We start from the raw sequence: 23023 nt of genomic DNA, 5'->3' as shown, positions 1-23023 counted from the left end.
TTAGTTGGGCATGCATTTCCAGTATTATGGAGGCACGGGACTTTCCCCGCAGATGGATTGGCTGGGTTTCTTCTCTCGTACGCACCTCCAGCTCTAGAGTCATGGTCAATGGTGAGCTTGGTGACCCGATTGTTTCCAAGAGAGGGTTCAGGTAGGGCGATTCTTTGTCTCCATATTTGTTCATCTTGGTGGCTGACGTGTTGCAAAGGATGTGTTGTGTTGTGTTTGAGGCCGGGAGGTTGGTACATCCTCTCGAATCTGACAGGTTGTTTCCGGTGCTACAGTACGCGGACGACACATTGCTTCTCTTCCAGGGCAGCATGCAGCAGGCCACTGTCATCCGGGATCTCCTAGCAACCTTCACGGATTTCACCGGTTTGCACATAAATTTGACAAGAGCACTTTGGTTCCTGGGCTGGGCGCTGTCATCATGTCTGAGATTGCTGCTCTGTTCAGCTGCCCGATTTCTTCCTTCCCATGCACTTACCTCGGGCTCCCCTTATCTTTGCACAAGATCACACATGGCATGCTGCTGCCAGTGATCCGCAAGGTTGACAAGCGACTGTCAGGTTGGTTAGCTACTCTGTTATCCTGGGGTGGTCGGCTAACGTTGTTGAACTCTGTGCTTGCTGCCATTCCAAGCTACTATATGACATGCTTCCCTTGGCCCAAGGAGTCCCTTGCAAAGTTGAACAATCTCTTTCGGGCGTTCTTCTGGCAAGGCAAGAACAGCGTACAGGGTGGCCAATGCTTGGTGGCTTGGGATTATGTGACTATGCCACGGTGTTCTGGTGGGCTGGGAGTGCGTGATGTGACTTCTCATAATCAAGCTATGCTATGCAAGTTCACAGCCAAGGTTCTACAGTTCTCTGATAAGCTTCCAGTGGTTTGCTGCACAATACTACAATGGTCGTATGGCTTTTGGAGCTCACAACAGGGATACACCTATTTGGAAAGGTTTCAAGTGCTTCATTCCCATGGTGCTCTACGCATCCAGATCCTCTCTGGGGGATGGGCGCCATCTCTCCTTTTGGCATGAAAAATGGTTAGATGTCGGGCGACTCTTTCATGTGATGCCGACTCTATACACCTTTTCAAAGGACAGCGCCTGCTCGGTTGCTTCGCAGCTCTGTGTTGATGGTGTCTGGGATGTTCAGCTGCACCCTAACCTTACAAAATCAGCTGTCCAGGAGCTCCGCCACCTGCACTCCCTTCTGCTGGGCATCCATCCTGCGTCTCTCGACCAAGACACCCGTTCTTCGTCCATCTACAGCAAGGTCTTGAGCACTTCATATTTTTATCACCTTCTCACCTTTCGAGGGGTGGACGGTCGTTTCAACATGTGGGTTTGGGACTCCATAATCCCGCTTAAGCACCAGATCTTCTTATGGCTGGCTTTTTGGGGGCGTCTGAACACAAGAGATAACATGATCAAGAAGCACTGGACTTCGGTGGTTTCTCATGCTGACTGCGATATCTGCCCGGCCCGCGAGTCCAGCAGACCATATCATCTTGCGTTGCTCTGTCGCCGCTACAGTCTGGGATAGGTTTGGCTTGGAGAACTCTGCTTCACGCTGTGCTGATCTGCTGGAGTTTATGCACCTGTCTCAAGCACACTGGCCTTCGTCAGCTGCTTGGCATGTCTTCGTCGCTGCCGCAGCTGTCACTCTTTGGCATGCCCAAAATGATAGGGTTTTCAACGGCAAGTTCTGGTCTCCAACCTATGCACGTTTGTACGCATCAAATCTTCTCAAGTTATGAAGCCATCGGGCAAGGAGTCCAGAGCACAAGCAGGTCATCCTGCTTTGGTTGCATAGCTTATGAGCATAGCGCAGATCAAGCTGATGTGCATGTTCTTCTTTCTTTCTTTCTTTCTGTTGTCCCCCCTCCTTTCGTTAGGCAGCTTATGGCCTATGCACCTTGGTGCAGAATATAAGCTTCACGTAATGGACCTACATGAAGGAAATATGCCCTAGAGGCAATAATAAAGTTATTATTTATTTCCTTATTTCATGATAAATGTTTATTATTCATGCTAGAATTGTATTAACCGGAAACTTAGTACATGTGTGAATACATAGACAAACAAAGTGTCACTAGTATGGCTCTACTTGACTAGCTCGTTGAATCAAAGATAGTTAAGTTTCCTAGCCATAGACATGAGTTGTCATTTGATTAACGGGATCACATCATTGGAGAATGATGTGATTGACTTGACCCATTCAGTTAGCTTAGCACTTGATCGTTTAGTATGTTGCTATTGCTTCTTCATGACTTATACATGTTCCTATGACTATGAGATTATGCAACTCCCATTTACCGGAGGAACACTTTGTGTGCTACCATACGTCACAACGTAACTGGGTGATTATAAAGGTGCTCTACAGGTGTCTCCGAAGGTACTTGTTGAGTTGGCGTATTTCGAGATTAGGATTTGTCACTCCGATTGTCGGAGAGGTATCTTTGGGCCCTCTCGGTAATGCACATCACTTTAAGCATTGCAAGCAATGTGAATAATGATTTAGTTGCGGGATGATGCATTACATAATGAGTAAAGAGACTTGCCGGTAACGAGATTGAACTAGGTATTGAGATACCGACGATCGAATCTCGGGCAAGTAACATACCGATGACAAAGGGAACAACGTATGTTGTTATGCGTTTGACCGATAAAGATCTTCGTAGAATATGTAGGAGCCAATATGAGCATCCAGGTTCCGCTATTGGTTATTGACCAGAGATGAGTCTCGGTCATGTCTACATAGTTCTCGAACCCATAGGGTCCGCACGCTTAACGTTCGGTGACGATTTATATTATGAGTTATGTGTTTTGATCTACCGAAGGTAGTTTGGAGTCCTGGATGAGATCCGGGACATGACGAGGAGTCTCGAAATGGTCGAGACGTAAAGATCGATATATTGGACGGCTATATTCGGACATCGGAAAGGTTCCGAGTAATTCGGGTATTTATTGAAGTACCGGAGAGTTACGGGAATTCGCCCGGGAGTATATGGGCCTTATTGGGCTTTAAGGGAGAGAGAGAGGCAGACCGCGCGCCCCCCAAGGCCTAGTCCGAATTGGACTAGGGGGAGGGGCGGTGCCCCCTCCTTCCTTTTCTTCTCTCTTCCCTTTCCTTGACTCCTACTCCTACTACATGGAAGGGGGGGGGAGGGGTAATCCTACTCCCGATGGGAGTAGGACTCCCCAGGGCGCGCCATAGAGAGGGCCGACCCCTCCCCTCCTCTCTTCCTTTATATACTGAGGCTAGGGGCACCCCATGATACAGAAGTTGATCTGTTGATCTCTCTCGGCCGTGTGCGATGCCCCCCTCCACCATATTTCACCTCGGTCATATCATAGCGGTGCTTAGGCGAAGCCCTGGATCGGTAGCAACATCATCACTGTCATCACGCCGTCGTGCTGATGGAACTCTCCCGTGAAGCTCTGCTGGATTGGAGTTCGCGGGATGTCATCGAGCTGAACGTGTGCTGAACTCGGAGGTGTCGTGCGTTCGGTACTTCGATCGGTCGGATCGTGAAGACGTATGACTACATCAACCGCGTTGTGCTAACGCTTCCGCTTTCGGTCTACGAGGGTACGTGGACTCGCTCTCCCCACTCGTTGCTATGCATCACCATGATCTTGCGTGTGCGTAGGAATTTTTTTGAAATTACTACGTTCCCCAACAGTGGCATCCGGGCCAGTTTTATGCGGATGTTATATGCACGAGTAGAACACACATGAGTTGTGGGCGATACAAGTCATACTGCTTACCAGCATGTCATACTTTGGTTCGGCGGTATTGTTGGATGAAGCGGCCCGGACCGGCATTACTCGTACGCTTACGCGAGACTGGTTCTACCGACGTGCTTTGTACACAGGTGGCTGGCGGGTGTCTGTTTCTCCAACTTTAGTTGAATCGAGTGTGGCTATGCCCAGTCCTTGTGAAGGTTAAAACATCACCAACTTGACGAAATATCATTGTGGTTTTGATGCGTAGGTAAGAACGGTTCTTGCTCAGCCCGTAGCAGCTGTCGTGGTTCTAAGTCTGACAGTAGAAAGGGGGGTAGGTATGGAGAGGCAAGATCCTAGCTATGGAGTAGTTGTATACAAAAGGGATTTACAAGTTCAGGCCCTTCTCAGAGGAAGTAACAGCCCTATGTCTCGGAGCCCGGAGGCGGTCGACTGGATTATATGCGTATGAGTTACAGGGGTGCGAACCCTTTACACTGAGGAGGGGGGTGGCTTATATAGAGTCTGCCAGACCCCTCCGGCCCTCAGTTATGCAGGGTTTAAAGTACATTAAGGCATGGCGTTACTGGTAACGCCCTACATAAAGTGATATCATGACCATAAAGACTACTTAATAACAGACCGTTTGGATGCAGAGTAACTCTAGATCTTCTGGCGGTCGAGTGAGTGGCTTCATGGTCGAGTGTCTTCGAGTCCGTCGAGTGGAACCCTTCCAGGTCGACTGAAAGGTAATTTATTCTAGAGATGTCCTTCGGAAGGGTACTTTGGACAGGTCCATGACCCTACCCTAGGTACATGGCTTCATCATTATCCCCCGAATGGATCGAGGTTTGAGTGAGGAAGGAGTTGAGAATTCTTCCGACCCATCTTTTTGTGCTATGAGTATGTCTTGTTCTGGATGAATGACCTTAGGTGACGTCACCAAATTCTTTTTCAGTCACCTTGATCCATTCTTTATATTAGTCGAGTGAATTTTCTATACTTGGAGATCTCCGAGCGACGGATCGGAGGAAATCTTCAGTCTGACAAGTTGCTCTGCTGTTCGTGGATTTAGCGGGATCTGAATTTTGGGAAGCGCGCGAGGCGGAGGAAGCAGCGGTACTCGGATGGGATAAGGCAGGAATGCCTCGATTTCTGCGCCACCTTTTTCGCCACGTATCGCGCGCGCGACTGTTGCGGGATTTGACAGGATCGCCCGGGCCTACCAGTCAGTCACTCGGAAGCGACCCCATATAAGGCGCCGGATGGGGGTTTTGAATAGTGCGCCCTCATCTGCTTCTCCCTCTTCCTCAGATTCACTTGCTGCGTTCGCTTCTATCCTAGCGCTGCTGCCCTGTGCGTGCTTTGCTGGCGACGATGGTGAAGGAGAAGACGGCGGCTTTGGAGCGGGCGAAGAAGGCGACGGCGAAGGCGAAGGGAAGAGCGACCAGTCGGGGCGGATCCTCGTCGTGGGTAGGTCTGCCGCAGGGCTGGATCCAGGGTGACTGGATCGGCTCGACCATCCGCCAAAAGGATCTGGACGATCTGGCCGATGAGGGACTGATCCCTCATGGATCAGCGAGGCTCCCGGGGAAGGAGTGGCATCCGCAGCCTCAGGAGGGTGAGTGTGTCCTCTTAGCCAGTCACGTTGACCGCGGGTTTTCTTTGCCGCCCCACCCTTTCTTTCGGGGATTTCTGAACTTTTTTGGGGCACAACTCCACCACTTCACACCCATCTCCATCGTGTATCTCGCTGCTTTCGTGTCCTTGTGTGAGAATTTCTTGGGTTGCTGCCCGCATTGGGGCCTTTTCAAACACATCTTCACCTGTCGCTCTTAGGCGGTGAAGAAGGCTAATCCGAGTGACGAGAGAACCCAAGTGATTCAGATGTGTGGGGGTCTCGGGGTCCAAATGAGGGCTAAAAGTGCTTTTCCAGCCATGGTCCTCCCTGAGTCGGTTAGAGGGTGGCAGTCGACCTGGTTCTACTGCCAAGACCAGCTGACGCCAGGGCAGTCGACTGGACTCCCTCCTTTCTCCATGGATCAAGTGATCAAGCCGTCCTCTCTGAAGGTGGTCCCGGAGGAGAAGGCTCAGGTTAAGGTGCTGGTCGAGCGTGTAGTTCAACTTATCCGTGATGGGGTGACTGGCATGGATCTTCTGGAGGTTTTCCTTCGATGGTGCATCCAGCCGCTCCAATACAGAGACCATCCAATGTGGATGTACTCTGGCACTGAAGACACCACTCGGGTCCACCCGGAGGAGGTCGAGGATGCCACACTGGAGAGGTGGATGACTGCCATAACAGGGAACAAGGACAACCCCCGAGGAGCCAGGAGGATCCCTCCACTCCACCAATCGTACCAGCCAGACAAGGTCCAATTCTGTATCTCCGACTCTGACCCTGCTTCCTTCATTCCTTTTCATTAGAATTCAGTCGACTGATTCTTGTCTTGTTGTTCTCTTCCAAGTCACTACCGAGATGTACTCGATGCCCAATGGGGCGCAAGAACAGGTCGAGGAGGAGGAGGGGAGCGGAGGTGAAAGTCAGGAGGAGTGGCAATCTGACGGTGAGGAGGACGAAGAAGTTGACAGTTCTGGTGAAGAGGAGGAGGAGGAAGAGGAGGAGGAAGTCGACCTTCCTCGTACTAAAAGGCAATCCAAGCTCGCCCATGACCCCGTAGTCGAGCATGGTAAAGCAACTGCGCCCGTTGGGCAGTCGACGAAACGTCCTCGGACGACTTTTCCGGCACCGACTGAGAAAGCGTCGAAGCAACCTCGAGCGACGTCATCAAAGCCGACGAAGGCCCTGCCGAAGATGAGGATGGCTATTCCCACTATTTCCGGGTAATAGTAGAACTTGTGTTTTCTTGTTTGGCATGAGTAAAATCTTGGTCGACTCGTTAGCTAACCGACTGATTTCTCAGATCTGCAGTGCTGCTACCTCCGAGACCTCAGCCAGGAATGAGGACCATGAAATGGAAGATGCTGCTACCTCCAACCTTGGTATGATCTCTGTAGTTTCACTTTAAGTCGATTGGATCTTCATTTTTAACTTTGAATCTTTCTTGTAGTCCCACCTCATGTCATTGATCTCCCCGATGATGACGACGAGGAGCCGTTGAGGCAAAGGAGGAACAGGAAGACGTCTGCCGACAAGACTGCTCAGGTTGTATTAGCACTTGAGACGCTGGTACCGGAGGGAGGCAACATCACTCGAGCTACCGTGTCTTTTGTGGTGCCGCTGACGAGTGCCCGCCCTTCGTCGTCGAGTGCTGATCCGCCTTCCCTCTTCTCCACACACCACGTCCCAGAGGACCAAGCAGGTGCCGCTAAGGAAGCTATACGCCAGGCGGGGGTCATGATGGAGCAGGTGAACGCGATCCGAGACGCTAGTTAAGCAGCTTATGATGCAAGCTCAGCTCTTCAGAGCAATGTCCAGGTTAGTTAATCACCGCTTGTTCTGTTAGGATATGGTACCTGAAAACTTTTCTTTCTGAAGATCTTAGTATCTATACACCCATTGGGTGTGTTGATTGAATATCTGTATTGGTGGGGGCACGCTGAGTGCACCCACTGGGTGTGTCCCTGAGACTATGGTGGATTGCTGGCAGTCGACTATAGTCTCTATACTTTGAACTTCTTCAGTTTACTTTTTCCACTCGGTCTGGTCGAATGGAATCATGGAACCAGTGGGGGCGCGCTGAGTGCACCCGCTGGGTGTAGTCCCCGAGACCATGGTCGACTGCTGGCAGTCGACTATGGTCTGAAGAACACACATATTTTTTTTTACGACACCATGGCTGACTGCTGGCAGTTAGCTATGGTTTAGGATCATAACTTTTTGTCTCTTTCGGTCGACTGATCGATCCGAGTCGGTAGAACCAGTGGGGGCACGCTGAGTGCACCCACTAGGTGTAGTCCTCGAGACTACTGTTGAATATTTTGATTCGGCTGTAGTCTTAGAAATGCTACGATTTTTCCTCTTAGTCACTCGGAAGTGATCTATTTTTGACGTTTGTCGACTGATCTTTCGCAAAAATCTTGCGAGCTTGTGGCTCGTTATACTGAATTGGAGAATAAGCATATCCAGCTCGAACTTGATCTGAAGCTTGTCCAGGAGAACCTCACGAAGGCGAAGGAGGAGGCAAAAGGTATGTTTGGTGAGAACCTTGATGACTGCCCTTATTTTTTGTCCATTCCTGAGTCTGATCTCACTGTCATTTTGCAGATAAACTGAAGGATGCTCTGAAGAAGAAGGACCTTGACCTCGCCGAGGCACAGAAAGCGGCTTCGGACAAGACGAAACTCGCAGAAGAGAAGTTGGCTTCAATCAGCAAACTTGAAGAGGAGAATACCAATCTGAAAGCTGCTCTCGACGCGGCCAACAAGGAGGCCAGTCGAGTGAAGAATGACAAGATAGCCCTGAGTGACAAGGCTAGCGAACTGGTGGGGAAGAAGAACGACTTAGAGGCTTATCTGGGAGGGCTCGCCAAGAACTTATTCCTCATGCTCGAAGGTAATCCCTTATATCCAACTGACTTGTAATCATTGATTTATTGTAGTACGGCTAGCTTATCCTTGGGTTGTGTTTACAGAATTCTGCCAAAACTTTGAAGAGGAGACTAGTCGAGTGGAGACAGGCTTAGATCCCATCAACTCTCCTGTGAAGGATGAAGCTGCCATGAACGTGCTCCGACTGGAGTCTCGTGTTGCTGCTGTGGTCGACTATCTTGCTAGGCTGAAGGTTGCAACATCGCGCATCGACACAGCACTCTGGCCGGGGGAAACACTTCAGAATGACCTCGAGTCTCTGATGACTCGACTGAACGAAGTTCCAAGTCGAGTGCAAGAATGGAAGAAGTCTTCTGCCAGGTGTGGTGCTGATGTTGCTCTGTCTTTGGTCCGTGTTCACTGCAAGGATGAGCGAGAGGACAAGCTGGCGTCTCTCAAGGTGGCCAATACCAAGAAGCATGACTTCCGATCTTTCATGGAGACCTTCATTGCTGCTGCCACTCGGATTGCATATGGAATCGACTTGGACGAGTTTGTCGCGCCTTCCAGTCCTCCACCGGAGGAGTAAAAAACTTCTATGCTTGATGTCTTAAATTTGCCTCCGAATGCCGAGTGGTTTTTGTAACCGATAAACTTTAACAGGCTCGATTCCTGAGCACTTCTGGATCCGTAGGATGCTATCTGAACTTGGTTTTGCCGTTGAATATGTTTGCATCTGCTTTTGAGTGAACATTGCTCTTCACTCGGTATATATTTTAGTGCTGCCGACGTACTCTTGCAGGTTGGAGTACAAGTTGCAGTCGACCTGCATCCTTGCGGGTCGGGTCATAGCGCACATTGTGTTTGTGGCGAATCTCAGAAGGAGAAGGTATCAGTTGACCTGCACCTCGTCGTCCTTATGAGTCAAAATGGATTTCAAACTTAGGCGAGCACTGGGCTGCAGCTAATCCCCCGAGTGGGAGATTTGCTCTCCACTTGGTAGGATTTTCAAAAACTTAGGCGAGCACTGGGCTGCAGGTAAGCCCCCGAGTGGGAGGTTTGCTCTCCACTCGGTAGGATTTTCAAAAACTTAGGCGAGCACTGGGCTGCAGCTAAGCCCCCGAGTGGGAGGTTTTCTCTCCACTCGGTAGGATTTTCAAAAACTTAGGGGAGCACTGGGCTGCAGCTAAGCCCCCGAGTGGGAGGTTTGCTCTCCACTCGGTAGGATTTTCAAAAACTTAGGCGAGCACTGGGCTGCAACTAAGCCCCCGAGTGGGAGGTTTGCTCTCCACTCGGTAGGGTTTTCAGATACTTAGGCGAGCACTGGGCTGCAGCTAAGCCCCCGAGTGGGAGGTTTGCTCTCCACTCGGTAGGATTTTTAAAAACTTAAGCGAGCACTAGGCTGCAGCTAAGCCCCCGAGTGGGAGGTTTGCTCTCCACTTGGTAGGATTTTTTATGGCGTACCTCCGAAGGAGAAGGTAACAGTCGACCCGTGCCTCGCCCTCCTTGTGGGGCGCACATTGTATTTGTGGCATAGCTCGGAAGGAGAAGGTAGCAGTCGACCTGCTCCTCGTCTTCCTTGCGGAGAGCACATTGTATTTGTGGCGTAGCTCGGAAGGAGAAGGTAGCAGTCGATCTGCACCTCGTCTTCCTTGCGGAGCGCACATTGTATTAAGTACTTAGGCGAGCACTAGGCTGCAGCTAAGCCTCCGAGTGGGAGGTTTGCTCTCCACTCGGTAGGATTTTCAGATACTTAGGCGAGTACTTGGACTGCAGCTAAGCCTTCGAGTGGGAGGCTGGCTCACCACTCGGTAGGATTTTGTTAAACTTAGGCGAGTACTTGGACTGCAGCTAAGCCCCCGAGTGGGAGACTGGCTCACCACTCGGTAGGATTTGAAAGTACTTAGGCGAAACAGATTCACAGCTAAGCCCCCCGAGTGGGAGACTGGCTCGCCACTCGGCAAGGATTTTTTTACAAACTTAGGCGAAACGGATTCGTAGCTAAGCCACCCACTGGGGGACTTCTCGTGTAAACAGAAGTAACAACAATCACTGGGAAAATTATGACACTCTTGTCTTTGACAAATAAACTACAGAAGGCATTTTATTACAATTCATCCGAGTGAATACTTTAAGTGTAAAAGGGGGCGGAGAAGGTCCGCATTCCAAGCTCGTGGCTCATCAACCTGGCGACCGACATTGTAAAGACGGTATGCTCCGTTGTGGAGAACTTTGGTGATGATGAAAGGACCTTCCCAAGTAGGGGCAAGTTTGTGTGGCTTCTGTTGGTCCACTCGGAGGACCAAGTCTCCTTCTTGGAAGGCCCGACTCTTCACATTTCTGGCATAGAATCGACGCAAGTCTTGCTGATAGATGGTCGATCAGATCATGGCCATCTCTCTTTCTTCTTCCAGAAGGTCGACTGCGTCCTGCCGGGCTTGCTCTGCTTCAACTTCAGAGTAGAGCTCGACTCGCGGTGCATTGTGAAGCAGATCACTCGGCAGAACCGCTTCAGCTCCATAGACCAGAAAGAATGGAGTTCTCCCAGTTGACCGATTTGGAGTAGTCCTCAATCCCCAAAGAACTGATGGAAGTTCGTCGACCCATGCGCCTGCTGCGTGTTTGAGGTCACGCATCAAACGGGGTTTCAGTCCTTTGAGAATTAGGCCGTTCGCTCTTTCTGCTTGTCCATTCGACTGGGGGTGGGCGACTGAAGTATAGTCAACTCGCGTGCCTTGAGAAGCGCAGAAGGCTTTGAATTGGTTGGAATCGAAGTTCGACCCATTATCGGTGATGATGCTATGCGGAACTCCATATCTGAATATCAATTCTCTGATGAAGCTGATGGCAGTGCCGGCATCAAGATTTTTAATAGGCTTGGCTTCGATCCACTTGGTGAACTTGTCGACTGCCACTAGTACATGGGTGAAGCCGCTCCTGCCAGTTCTCAGTGGCCCAACCATATCTAACCCCCAGACAGCAAAGGGCCAGACGATTGGAATGGTCTTCAAGGCTGAGGCGGGCTTGTGCGACATGTTGGAGTAGAACTGACATCCTTCACACTTGTCGACTATCTCTTTCGCCATTTCATTTGCTCTGGGCCAGTAAAAACCCGTTCGGTATGCTTTAGCCACAATAGTCCGAGAGGACGCATGATGGCCATAGGTCCCCTCTTCCGGCGTTATGCATTTCTGACTGGCTCCAGTCGCGCTTTCTCTGTATAGTTGTCCCTTCATGACAGTAAAGGCCTTGGATCGATGGACGATCTGTCGAGCCTCTTCTTCATTCTCTGGGAGCTCTTTCCTTAGGATATATGCGATGTAAGGCACCGTCCAGTCGGGAATGATAACCAAAACTTCCATGACCAGATCGACCACGGCTGGGACCTCGACTTCAGTCGGATCTGTGGTACTTTTTGGCTGCGGGCTTCTTCGGTGAAAGGGTCCTCTTTAACTGACGGCGCGTGGATATGTTCCAAAAATACACCACTGGGAATGGCTTCTCTCTTGGAACCTATCTTTGCCAAATCATCGGCTGCTTGATTCTTCAGTCGGGGTATATGATGAAGCTCTAACCCCTCAAATTTCTTTTCCAGTTTTCTTACTGCATTGCAGTAACCAGTCATAGCTGGGCTTCTGACATCCCACTCCTTCATCACTTGGTTAACCACCAAATCTGAGTCGCTGTAGACCATGAGGCGACGAACGCCGAGTGAAATAGCCATACACAACCCATACAAAAGTGCTTCGTATTCTGCTTCGTTGTTGGAGGAATCAAAGTGAATCTGGAGTACATATCTGAGCCTGTCTCCTCGGAGGGAAACCAACACTACCCCAGTACCAGAACCATTCAGCATCTTAGAGCCATCAAAGAACATGGTCCAGTGCTCCGAGTGAACTTGAGTCGGCAGTTGCTGTTCGGTCCACTCGGCGAGGAAATATGCTATTGCTTGGGACTTGATAGCTTTCTTTGCCTCAAATCGGATATCCAGGGGAAGGAGTTCAATCGCCCATTTTGCCACTCGACTAGTTGCATCTCTGTTGTGCAGAATCTCTGACAATGGGGCGTCGCTGACGACTGTGATGGTATGGTCAGAGAAGTAGTGAGCAACTTTCTTCGTGGTCATATAGATCCCGTATACAAGCTTCTGATAATGAGGGTATCTTTGCTTTGACGGGGTCAGAACTTCAGAAATATAATATACTGGGCGCTGAACTTTAAAGGCTTTTCCTTCTTCTTCTTGCTCGACCGTAAGTACAGTACTGACAACTTGTCCTGTGGCTGCAATGTAAAGCAACAAAGGCTCTTTGCTGATCGGGGCAGCAAGCACCGGCCGGGTGGAAAGCGGGACTTTTAGCTCTGCAAATGCTGCATCAGCTTCAGGAGTCTACTCGAACTTGTCTGACTTCTTCATCAGTCAGTAAAGAGGCAATGCCTTTTCACCGAGACGAGAGATGAATCGATTTAAAGCGGCCAAGCAACCAGTAAGCTTCTGAACATCGTGCACACGCACAGGTCTTTTCATTCGGAGTATAGTGTCCACTTTCTCTGGATTTGCGTTGATTCCACGTTCGGAAACGAGAAAACCGAGTAATTTTCCGCCAGGAACTCCGAATGTGCACTTTGATGGATTAAGCTTGATATCATACCTCCTGAGGTTGGCAAATGTTTCAGCAAGGTCAGTCAGCAGGTCGGAACCTTTGCGTGACTTGACCACAATATCATCCATGTACGCTTCCACATCCCGACTGATTTGAGTGAGCAAACACTTCTGAATCATCCTCATGAACGTGGCTCCAGCATTTTTGAGGCCGAATGGCATGGTGACATAACAGAAGCACCCAGATGGGGTGATGAAAGCTGTTTTGATCTCATCGGGTCCATACAGACGGATCTGATGGTACCCGAAATAGGCGTCTAAGAAAGACAGTCACTCACATCCCGCAGTCAAGTCGACTATTTGGTCGACGCAGGGGAGAGGAAAATGATCTTTCAGGCAGGCCCGATTGATATGTTTAAATTCAATGCACATGCGAAGTGACTTGTCCTTCTTGGGGACCATGACAACATTGGCGAGCCACTCGGAGTGGTAAATCTCTTGGATAAACTCTGCTTCTAAGAGCTGAGCCACCTCTTCGCCAATGACTTTCCTTTTCTGGACGGCGGACCGCCGCAGATGTTCCTTAACAGGTTTCGCCTTTGAGTCGACTCGCAGATGGTGCTCAGCCAGCCCCCTGGGCACACCTGGCATGTCAGAAGGTTTCCATGCAAAGATGTCCCGGTTCTCACGGAGGAACTGGATGAGCGCTTCTGCCTATTTGGGGTCGAGTATTGTGGAGATATTAGTCGGAGTAGCGTTGGGGTCGGTCGGGTGGATGTGAACTAGCTTTTTCTCACCGGACGATTGAAACGCTGACTCTGTAGCAGGCTTCTTAGCTCGCAACAAATCACTCGGGTCTGCATTTTTCTGGTGTTCCTGCCACTCTTCTGCTACCATCTGAGCATCGGCAATCTTTGAGCCTTTCTGAAAGCACTCTTCCGCCTTCTTGCAATTACCAGTAACAATGATCACACCTTTGGGGCCGGGCATCTTCAATTTGAGGTACATGTAATATGGTTGAGCCATAAAACATGCGTAAGCTGGCCTGCCCAAAATAGCGTGATAGGCACTCTGAAAATCCACAACCTCGAATGTCAACTTTTCCTTGCGGAAATGTTTGGAATCTCCGAAAACCACATCAAGAGCTATCTGGCTGAGTGACGCAGCCTTCTTGCCAGGAACGACTCCATAGAAACTCATGTTGCTGGTACTGAGTCTGGACATCGGAATGCCCATCCCTTTCAGTGTCTCTGCGTACAATATATTCAAGCTACTACCACCATCCATCAACACTTTAGTCAGTCGAGTGCCTTCAACGACTGGGTCGACCACCAGAGCTTGCCTCCCAGGGGTGGCTATGTGTGTCGGGTGATCGGACTGGTCGAAGGTGATGGCAGTCTGATACCATTTCAGATAATTGGGAGTCTCCGGAGCAACCATATTCACTTCTCGGTTGATAACTTTCAATCGAATTTTGCTCTCAACGTCAGCAAAAATCACCAGAGTGGAATTCACCTGGGGATATTCTTCATCACTATCTCCCTTGTCCTCAATTTTGTCCGACTCCTTTTCCTTGTCCTTGGGCTATTTCCCTTGGAATTGTTGTATCAAGAGCCGACACTGTCGAGTGGTATGCTTCGGGTAAATGAAGTTACCCTCCTCATCTTTCTTCATGTGGATGTGGCAGGGCAAATCCATCACGTCATTTCCCTCCTTGTCTTTCACCTTCTTGGGGTTCCAAGGAGCTTTGGGCTTCCCTTTAAACTTTCCTTGAGTCACGGCCAAGGCTTCTCCAGGAGCAGTTGGCTCGGCTTTCCGCTTCTGTTTCCGACTGGAGTTCCCTCCCCCAGTTTCATGAGCGGTTGGTTTGTACTTGCCACTCCGGAGTCGGTCTTCTTCTTCACCATTGGCATACTTGGTGGCAATCTCCATCATCCGACTCAGGGTCATGTCTTCGGTCCGACCGAATTTCAAACTTAGATCTCTGTTCTCAACGCCTTCTTTGAAGGCACAGACTACCTGGTGATCAGATACATTCTCCACCGTATGGTGCAACGTGATCCACCTCTGGATGTAATCTCTCAAAGTCTCATTCGACTTTTGCACGCAAACTTGCAGCTCTGTCAACCCTTCTGGTCGCTTGCAAGTTCCTTCAAATGTTCTGACAAACACTCGGGCAAGATCTTCCCAAGTGTAAATACTGCTAGGCGCCAACTGATTCAGCCATGCTCTGTCCGAGCCCTCCAAGATAAGAGGCAGGTGTTTCATGGCTACCTCATCTTTGCCGCCGCCAATCTGAACAACCACTCGGCAGTCTTCAAGCCAAGTATCGGGCTTGGACTCGCCGGTGAACTTACTGACTCCGGTCGCCAACCTGAAATTGGGAGGAATCACCGCGGCCCTGATGGCTCTGCTAAAACACTCTGGTCCTGAGACGTGAACTCTGCTACTGGTGGGCACATCTCTGTCATGGCCTTCTCGGTGAGCTCTGTTCCGATCGACCAAACCTTGAACGATGATGGATCTCGCATCGAAGCCTGGTTCTCTGGGGTCGACTGGAACCCTTCGCCCAACACTGTGTTGGCGGCTGTCATCTTGCTGTCGAGGGGCGTACGACCCACCTCTTGGGGGTGGAGTGGGCACTCGACACCGATCATCGCGATCGAATCGGTCATCATACTGCTCACGCCGACCTCCACGTCCCTCATGCCTCGGGGGCGATCTAGGGCTATGGGCCGACTGGAGTGAATTCGCAGCGACGGATCTGCTGTGAATCCTGTTCCGTGTCTGTGATACGGCTGAATTTTGATCTCCTGCTGCCCGGAGCAAATATCTGATCTGCATCAAGCCTCTGCCAGCCTCTGACTAGGAAGGCTGAATTGACTCTGCTATACGGGCTACAGCTGCTAAATTCTGAATCGGAGTTTGATATACCTGAGTCGGTGGTGGAAAGAGCTGACGTCGACTGGAGTCCGGAACTCGTTGCCGTGCACGCTCGTCGAGTGCTTGCTGGAGGTTCTCCAGTCGAGTGCGCTCAGCCAGGTTGGCCAAACGAGCATCCTCTAAGGCGCGAGCCTCGGGGGTTTCTCCAACGATAGGAGTATGCAGTGCATCCATGTTCCGGCGGCGAAGATCTTCCCTTTGCAGGGAAGTGAGTGGCTCGGGTTGATACTCTCCGTGGACCTGCGCTGGGTCACCTCCACCATCGCCTCCGTCGGCACGAGGGAAGCCGGGAGGACTGCGCGGTCCATTGACCATCAGGACATCCGCCGCTGGATCACTGATGTCGCACTCGGATGCAGTCTCTTCGGAGCCAGTCGAACAGGCCGTAGAGAGATTCGTCGGGCTCGATTGGCGCGACTTGGGGGGTGGCCGACTAGCGGGCCACCGCGTGCCTCACCCACCGCTGAAGCCTCGACCGACCGGAGTGCTTGCGCCGGTGGGAAGCAGGGAGGGAGGATGACACAACGACCGACCGATACTGGGTCGACGGTTGCCACAGGAGGACGCCGCGGACACACGCGCGAAAGTGTGTCGCTCCACGGACCGGGAGCGCGTCAATGTCGAGTGGAGCCTCCTGAAGCCAAGCAGAGTCGTCGGCGATGAACATGAGCACACCGAGACGGATCTCGCGGCCCTCGACCAAAACTCCGCCTGAAACCATGATGAAGGAGATCGGAAAAAATTGCAACTTCTCCAATAAGTCGCTAAGACACCAGCCCCACGGTGGGTGCCAACTGTCGTGGTTCTAAGTCTGACAGTAGAGAGGCAAGATCCTAGCTATGGAGTAGTTGTATATGCAAGGGATTTACAAGTTCAGGCCCTTCTCGGAGGAAGTAACAGCCCTACGTCTTGGAGCCCGGAGGCAGTCGACTGGATTATATGCGTATGAGTTACATGGGTGCAAACCCTTTACACTGAGGAGGGGGTGGCTTATATAGAGTCTGGCAGACCCCTCCGACCCTCAGTTATGCAGGGTTTAAAGTACATTAAGGCCTGACGTTACTGGTAACGCCCTACATAAAGTGCTATCATGACCATAAAGACTACTTAATAACAGACCGTTTGGATGCAGAGTGACTCTAGATCTTCTGGCGATCGAGTGAGTGGCTTCATGGTCGAGTGTCTTCGAGTCCATCGAGTGGAACCCTTCTAGGTCGACTGAAAGGTAATTTCTTCTAGAGATGTCCTTGGGAAGGGTACTTTGGACAGGTCTGTGACCCTACCCTAGGTACATGGCTTCATCAGCAGCCACGTAAAACTTGCAACAACAAAATAGAGGACGTCTAACTTGTTTTTCCAGGGCATGTTGTGATGTGATATGGTCAAGACATCATGAGATATAAGTTGTTGTATGGGATGATCATGTTTTGTTGAAGTTATTGGCAACTGGCAGAAGCCTTATGGTTGTCTCTTTATTGCATAAGATGCAAGCGCCAAATAATTGCTTTACTTTATCGCTATGTGATAGCCATAGGTGCAAGAGCAATAGTTGGCGAGACGACCATGTGATGACACATTGATATAGATCAAGATGATGGAGATCATGGTGTCATGCCGGTGATGATGGAGATCATGACGATGCTTTGGAGATGGAGATCAAAGTCACAAGATGATGATGGCCATATCATGTCACATATTTTGATTGCATGTGATGTTTATCTTTTATACATCTTATTTTTCTTAGTTTGACGGTAGCATTATAAGATGATCTCTCACTAAATTTCAAGATAAAAGTGTTCTCCCTAAGTATGCACCGTTGCCAAAGTTCGTCGTGCCGAGACACCACGTGATGATCGGGTGTGATAAGCTCTACGTTCATCTACAACGGGTGCAAGCCAGTTTTGCACACGCAGAATACTTGGGTTAAACTTGACGAGCCTAGCATATGTAGATATGGCCTCGGAACACTGAGACCGAAAGGTCGAGCGCGAATCATATAGTAGATATGATCAACATAGTTATGTTCACCATTGAAAACTACTCCATTTCACGTGATGATCGGTTATGGTTTAGTTGATTTGGATTACGTGATCACTTAGATGATTAGAGAGATGTTTATCTAAGTGGGAGTTCTTAAGTAATATGATTAATTGAACTTAAATTTATCATGAACTTAGTCCTGATAGTATTTTGCAAATAATCTTGTAGATCTATAGCTCGTGTTGTTGCTTCCCTATGTTTTATATGTGCTCCTAGAGAAAAATAAGTTGAAAGATGATAGTAGCAATGATGCAGACTGGGTCCGTGATCAGAGGTTTATCCTCATTGCTGCACAAAAGAATTATGTCCTTGATGCACCGCTAGGTGATAGACCTATTGCAGGAGCAGATGCAAACGTTATGAATGTTTGGCTAGCTCAATATGATGACTACTTGATAGTTTAGTGCACCATGCTTAACGGCTTAGAATCGGGACTTCAAAGACATTTTGAACGTCATGGACCATATGAGATGTTCTAGGAGTTGAAGTTAATATTTCAAGCAAATACCCGAGTTGAGAGATATGAAGTCTCCAACAAGTTCTATAGCTAAAAGATGGAGGAGAATTGCTCAACTAGTGAGCATGTGCTCAGATTGTCTGGGTACTACAGTCGCTTGAATCAAGTGGGAGTTAATCTTCCAGATAAGATAGTGATTGACAGAATTCTCTAATCACCATCACCAAGTTGCTAGAACTTCGTGATGAACTATAGTATGCAAGGGATGATGAAAATGATTCCCGAGATCTTCGTGATGTTGAAATCGACGAAGGTAGAAATCAAGAAAGAGCATCAAGTGTTGATGATTGACAAGACCACTAGTTTCAAGAAAAGGGCAAAGGGAAAGAAAGGGAACTTCAAGTAGAATGACAAGCAAGTTGTCACTCCCGCGAGGAAGCCCAAAGCTGTACCAAAGCCTGAAACTGAGTGCTTCCACTACAAAGGAATTAGTCACTGGAAGCGGAAATGCCCTGAATATTTGGTGGATAAGAAGGATGGCAAAGTGAACAAGGGTATATTTGATATACAGGTTATTGGTGTGTACCTTACTAGTGTTTATAGTAGCCCCTGAGTATTTGATACTTGTTCGGTTGCTAGAAATTAGTAACTCAAAACAGGAGTTACAGAATAAATAGAGACTAGTTGAGGGTGAAGTGACGATGTGTGTTGGAAGTGGTTCAAGATTGATATGATCATCATCGCACACTCCCTATACTTTCGGGATTAGTGTTAAACCTAAATAAATGTTATTTGGCGTTTGCGTTGAGCATGAATATGATTTGATCATGTTTATTGCAATACGGTTATTCATTTAAAGTCAGAGAATAATTGTTGTTCTGTTTACATGAATAAAACCTTCAATGGTCATACACCCAATGAAAATAGTTTGTTGGATCTCAATCGTAGTGATACACATATTCATAATATTGATGCCAAAAGTTGCAAAGTTAATAATGATAGTGCAACTTATTTGTGGCATTGCCGTTTGGGTCATATTGGTGTAAAACACATGAGGAAACTCCATAAAGATGGATTTTTGGAATCACTTGGTTATGAATCATTTCATTCTTGCGAACCGTGCCTTTGGGGCAAGATGACTAAAACTCCATTCTCCGGAACAATGGAACGAGCTACTGACTTGTTGGAAATAATACATACCGATGTATGCGGTTCAATGAGTGTTGATGCTCATGGCCGATATCGTTATTTTCTGACCTTCACAAATGATTTGAGCAGATATGAGTATATCTACTTAATGAAGCACAAGTATGAAACATTTGAAAAGTTCAAAGAATTCAGAGTGAAGTGGAGAATCATCGTAACTAGAAAATAAAGTTTCTACAATATGATCGTAGAGGAGAATATTTGAGTTACGAGTTTGGCCTTCATTTAAAACCAATGTGAAATAGTTTCACAGCTCACGCCACATGGAACACCACAGCGTAATGGTGTGTCAGAACGTCGTCACCGCACTTTATTGGATATGGTGCGATCTATGATGTATCTTACCGATTTACCATTGTCGTTTTGGGGTTATGCATTAGAGACAACTGCATTCACTTTAAATAGGGCACCATCAAAATCCGTTGAGACGACGCCTTATGAACTGTGGTTTGGCAAGAAACCAAAGTTGTTGTTTCTTAAAGTTTGGGGCTGCGATGCATACGTGAAAAAGTTTCAACCTGATAAGCTCGAACCTAAATCGGAGAAGTGCGTCTTCATAGAATACCCAAAGGAAACTGTTGGGTACACCTTCTATCACAGATCCGAAGGAAAGTTATTCGTTGCTAAGATGGATCCTTTCTAGAGAAGGAGTTTCTCTCGAAAGAAGTGAGTGGGAGGAAAGTAGAACTTGATAAGATAATTGTACCTTCTTCCGAATTGGAAAGTAGTTCATCAGAGAAATCAGTTCCAGTGATTCCTACACCAATTAGTGAGGAAGCTACTGATGATGATCATGAAACTTCAAATTAAGTTACTACAGAACCTCGTAGGTCTTCCAAAGTACAGTCCGCACCAGAGTGGTATGGTAATCCTATTCTGGAAGTCATTTTACTAGACCATGATGAACCTACGAACTATGAGGAAGCGATAATGAGCCCAGATTCCGCAAAATGGCTTGAAGGACATGAAATCTGAGATGGGATCCATGTATTAGAACAAAGTGTGGACTTTGGTGGACTTTCCCGATGATCGGCAAGCCATGGAAAATAAATGGATCTTCAAGAGGATGACATACGCTGATAGTAGTGTTACTATCTACAAAGCTCGACTTTTCACAAAAAGTTTTTCGACAAGTTCAAGATGTTTAATACGATGAGATTTTCTCACTTGTATCGATGCTAAAAATCCGTCCGAATCATGTTAGCAATTGCCATATTTTATGAAATCTAGCAAATGGATATAAAAACTGCATTCCTTAAATGGATATTTCTTAAGGAAGAGTTGTATATGATGCAACCAGAAGGTTTTGTCAATCCAAAGGGTGCTAACAAAAGTGTGCAAGCTCCAGTAATCCATTTATGGACTGGTGCAAGCCTCTCGGAGTTGGAATATATGCTTTGATGATATGATCGAAGCATATGGTTTTATACAGACTTTTGGAGAAGCTTGTATTTACAAGAAAGTGAGTGGGAGCTCTGTAGCATTTTTAATATTATATGTAGATGACATATTGTTGATTGGAAATGATATAGAATTTCTGGATAGCATAAAGGGATACTTGGAAAAGAGTTTTTCAATGAAAGACCTCGGTGAAGCTGCTTACATATTGGGCATCAAGATCTATAGATCAAGACGCTTGATAAGATTTTTCAATGAGCATATACCTTGGTAAAGTTTTGAAGAAGTTCAAAATGGATCAGTCAAAGAAAGGGTTCTTGCCTGTATTACAAGGTGTAAAGTTGTGTAAGACTCAAAACCCGACCACGGCAGAAAATAGAAAAAGAATGAAAAGTCATTCCCTATGCCTCAGTCATAGGTTCTATAAAGTATGATATGCTGTGTACCAGACCTATTGTAAACCTTGCTCTGAGTTTAGCAAGGGAGTACAATTTTTTGATCTAGAAGTAGATCACTGGACAGCGGTTAAGAATATCCTTAGTAAGGACCAAGGAAATATTTCTCGGTTATAGAGGTGATAAGGAGTTCGTCATAAAAAGTTACATTGGTGCAAGCTTTTATACCGATCTAGATGACTCTAAGTCTCAATCTAGATACATATTGAAAGTGGGAGCAATTAGCTAGAGTAGCTCCGTGCAGAGCATTGTAGACAGAGAATATTTTACAAAATACATACGGGTGATAGACCCGTTGACTAAACTTCTCTCACGAGCAAAACATGATCATACCTTAGTACTCTTTGGGTGTTAATCACATAGCGATGTGAACTAGATTATTGACTCTAGTAAACCCTTGGAGTGTTGGTCACATGACGACGTGAACTATGGGTATTAATCACATGCAGATGTGAATATTAGTGTTAAATCACATGGTGATGTGAACTAGATTATTGACTCTAGTGCAAGTAGGAGACTGAAGGAAATATGACCTAGAGCCAATAATAAAGCTATTATTTATTTCCTTATTTCATGATAAATGTTTATTATTCATGCTAGAATTGTATTAACCGGAAACTTAGTACATGTGTGAATACATAGACAAACAAAGTGTCACTGGTATGCCTCTACTTGACTAGCTCGTTGAATCAAAGATGGTTAAGTTTCCTAGCCATAGACATGAGTTGTCATTTAATTAACGGGATCACATCATTGGAGAATGATGTGATTGACTTGACCCATTCCGTTAGCTTAGCACTTGATTGTTTAGTATGTTGTTACTACTTTCTTCATGACTTATACATGTTCCTATGACTATGAGATTATGCAACTCCCATTTACCGGAGGAACACTTTGTGTGCTACCAAACGTCACAACGTAACTGGGTGATTATAAAGGTGCTCTACAGGTGTCTCCGAAGGTACTTGTTGAGTTGGCGTATTTCGAGATTAGGATTTGTCACTCCGATTGTCGGAGAGGTAATCTCTGGGCCCTCTCCGTAATGCACATCACTTTAAGCCTTGCAAGCAATGTGACTAATGAGTTAGTTGCGGGATGATGCATTACATAACGAGTAAAGAGACTTGCCGGTAACGAGATTGAACTAGGTATTGAGATACCGATGATCGAATCTCGGGCAAGTAACATACCGATGACAAAGGAAACAACGTATGTTGTTATGCGGTTTGACTTATAAAGATCTTCGTAGAATACGTAGGAGCCAATATGAGCATCCAGGTTCTGCTATTGGTTATTGACCGGAGATGAGTCTCGGTCATGTCTACATAGTTCTCGAACCCGTAGGGTCCGCACGCTTAATGTTCGGTGATGATTTATATTATGAGTTATGTGTTTTGATGTACCGAAGGTAGTTCGGAGTCCCGGATGAGATCGGGGACATGACGAGGAGTCTTGAAATGGCCGAGACATAAAGATCCAGATATTGGACGACTATATTCGGACATCGGAAAGGTTCCGAGTGATTCGGGTATTTATCGGAGTACGGGAGAGTTACGGGAATTCGCCGGGGGGGGCCTTATTGGGCTTTAAGGGAGAGAGAGAGAGGCAGGCCGCGCCCCCCAAGGCCTAGTCTGAATTGGACTAGGGGGAGGGGCGGCGCCCCCTCCTTCCTTTTCTTCTCTCTTCCCTTTCGTTGACTC

This window comes from Triticum dicoccoides, chromosome 4B (assembly GCF_002162155.2).
Source record: "Triticum dicoccoides isolate Atlit2015 ecotype Zavitan chromosome 4B, WEW_v2.0, whole genome shotgun sequence".
Lineage (NCBI taxonomy): Eukaryota > Viridiplantae > Streptophyta > Magnoliopsida > Poales > Poaceae > Triticum > Triticum dicoccoides.
This window is presented reverse-complemented; position numbering follows the sequence as displayed.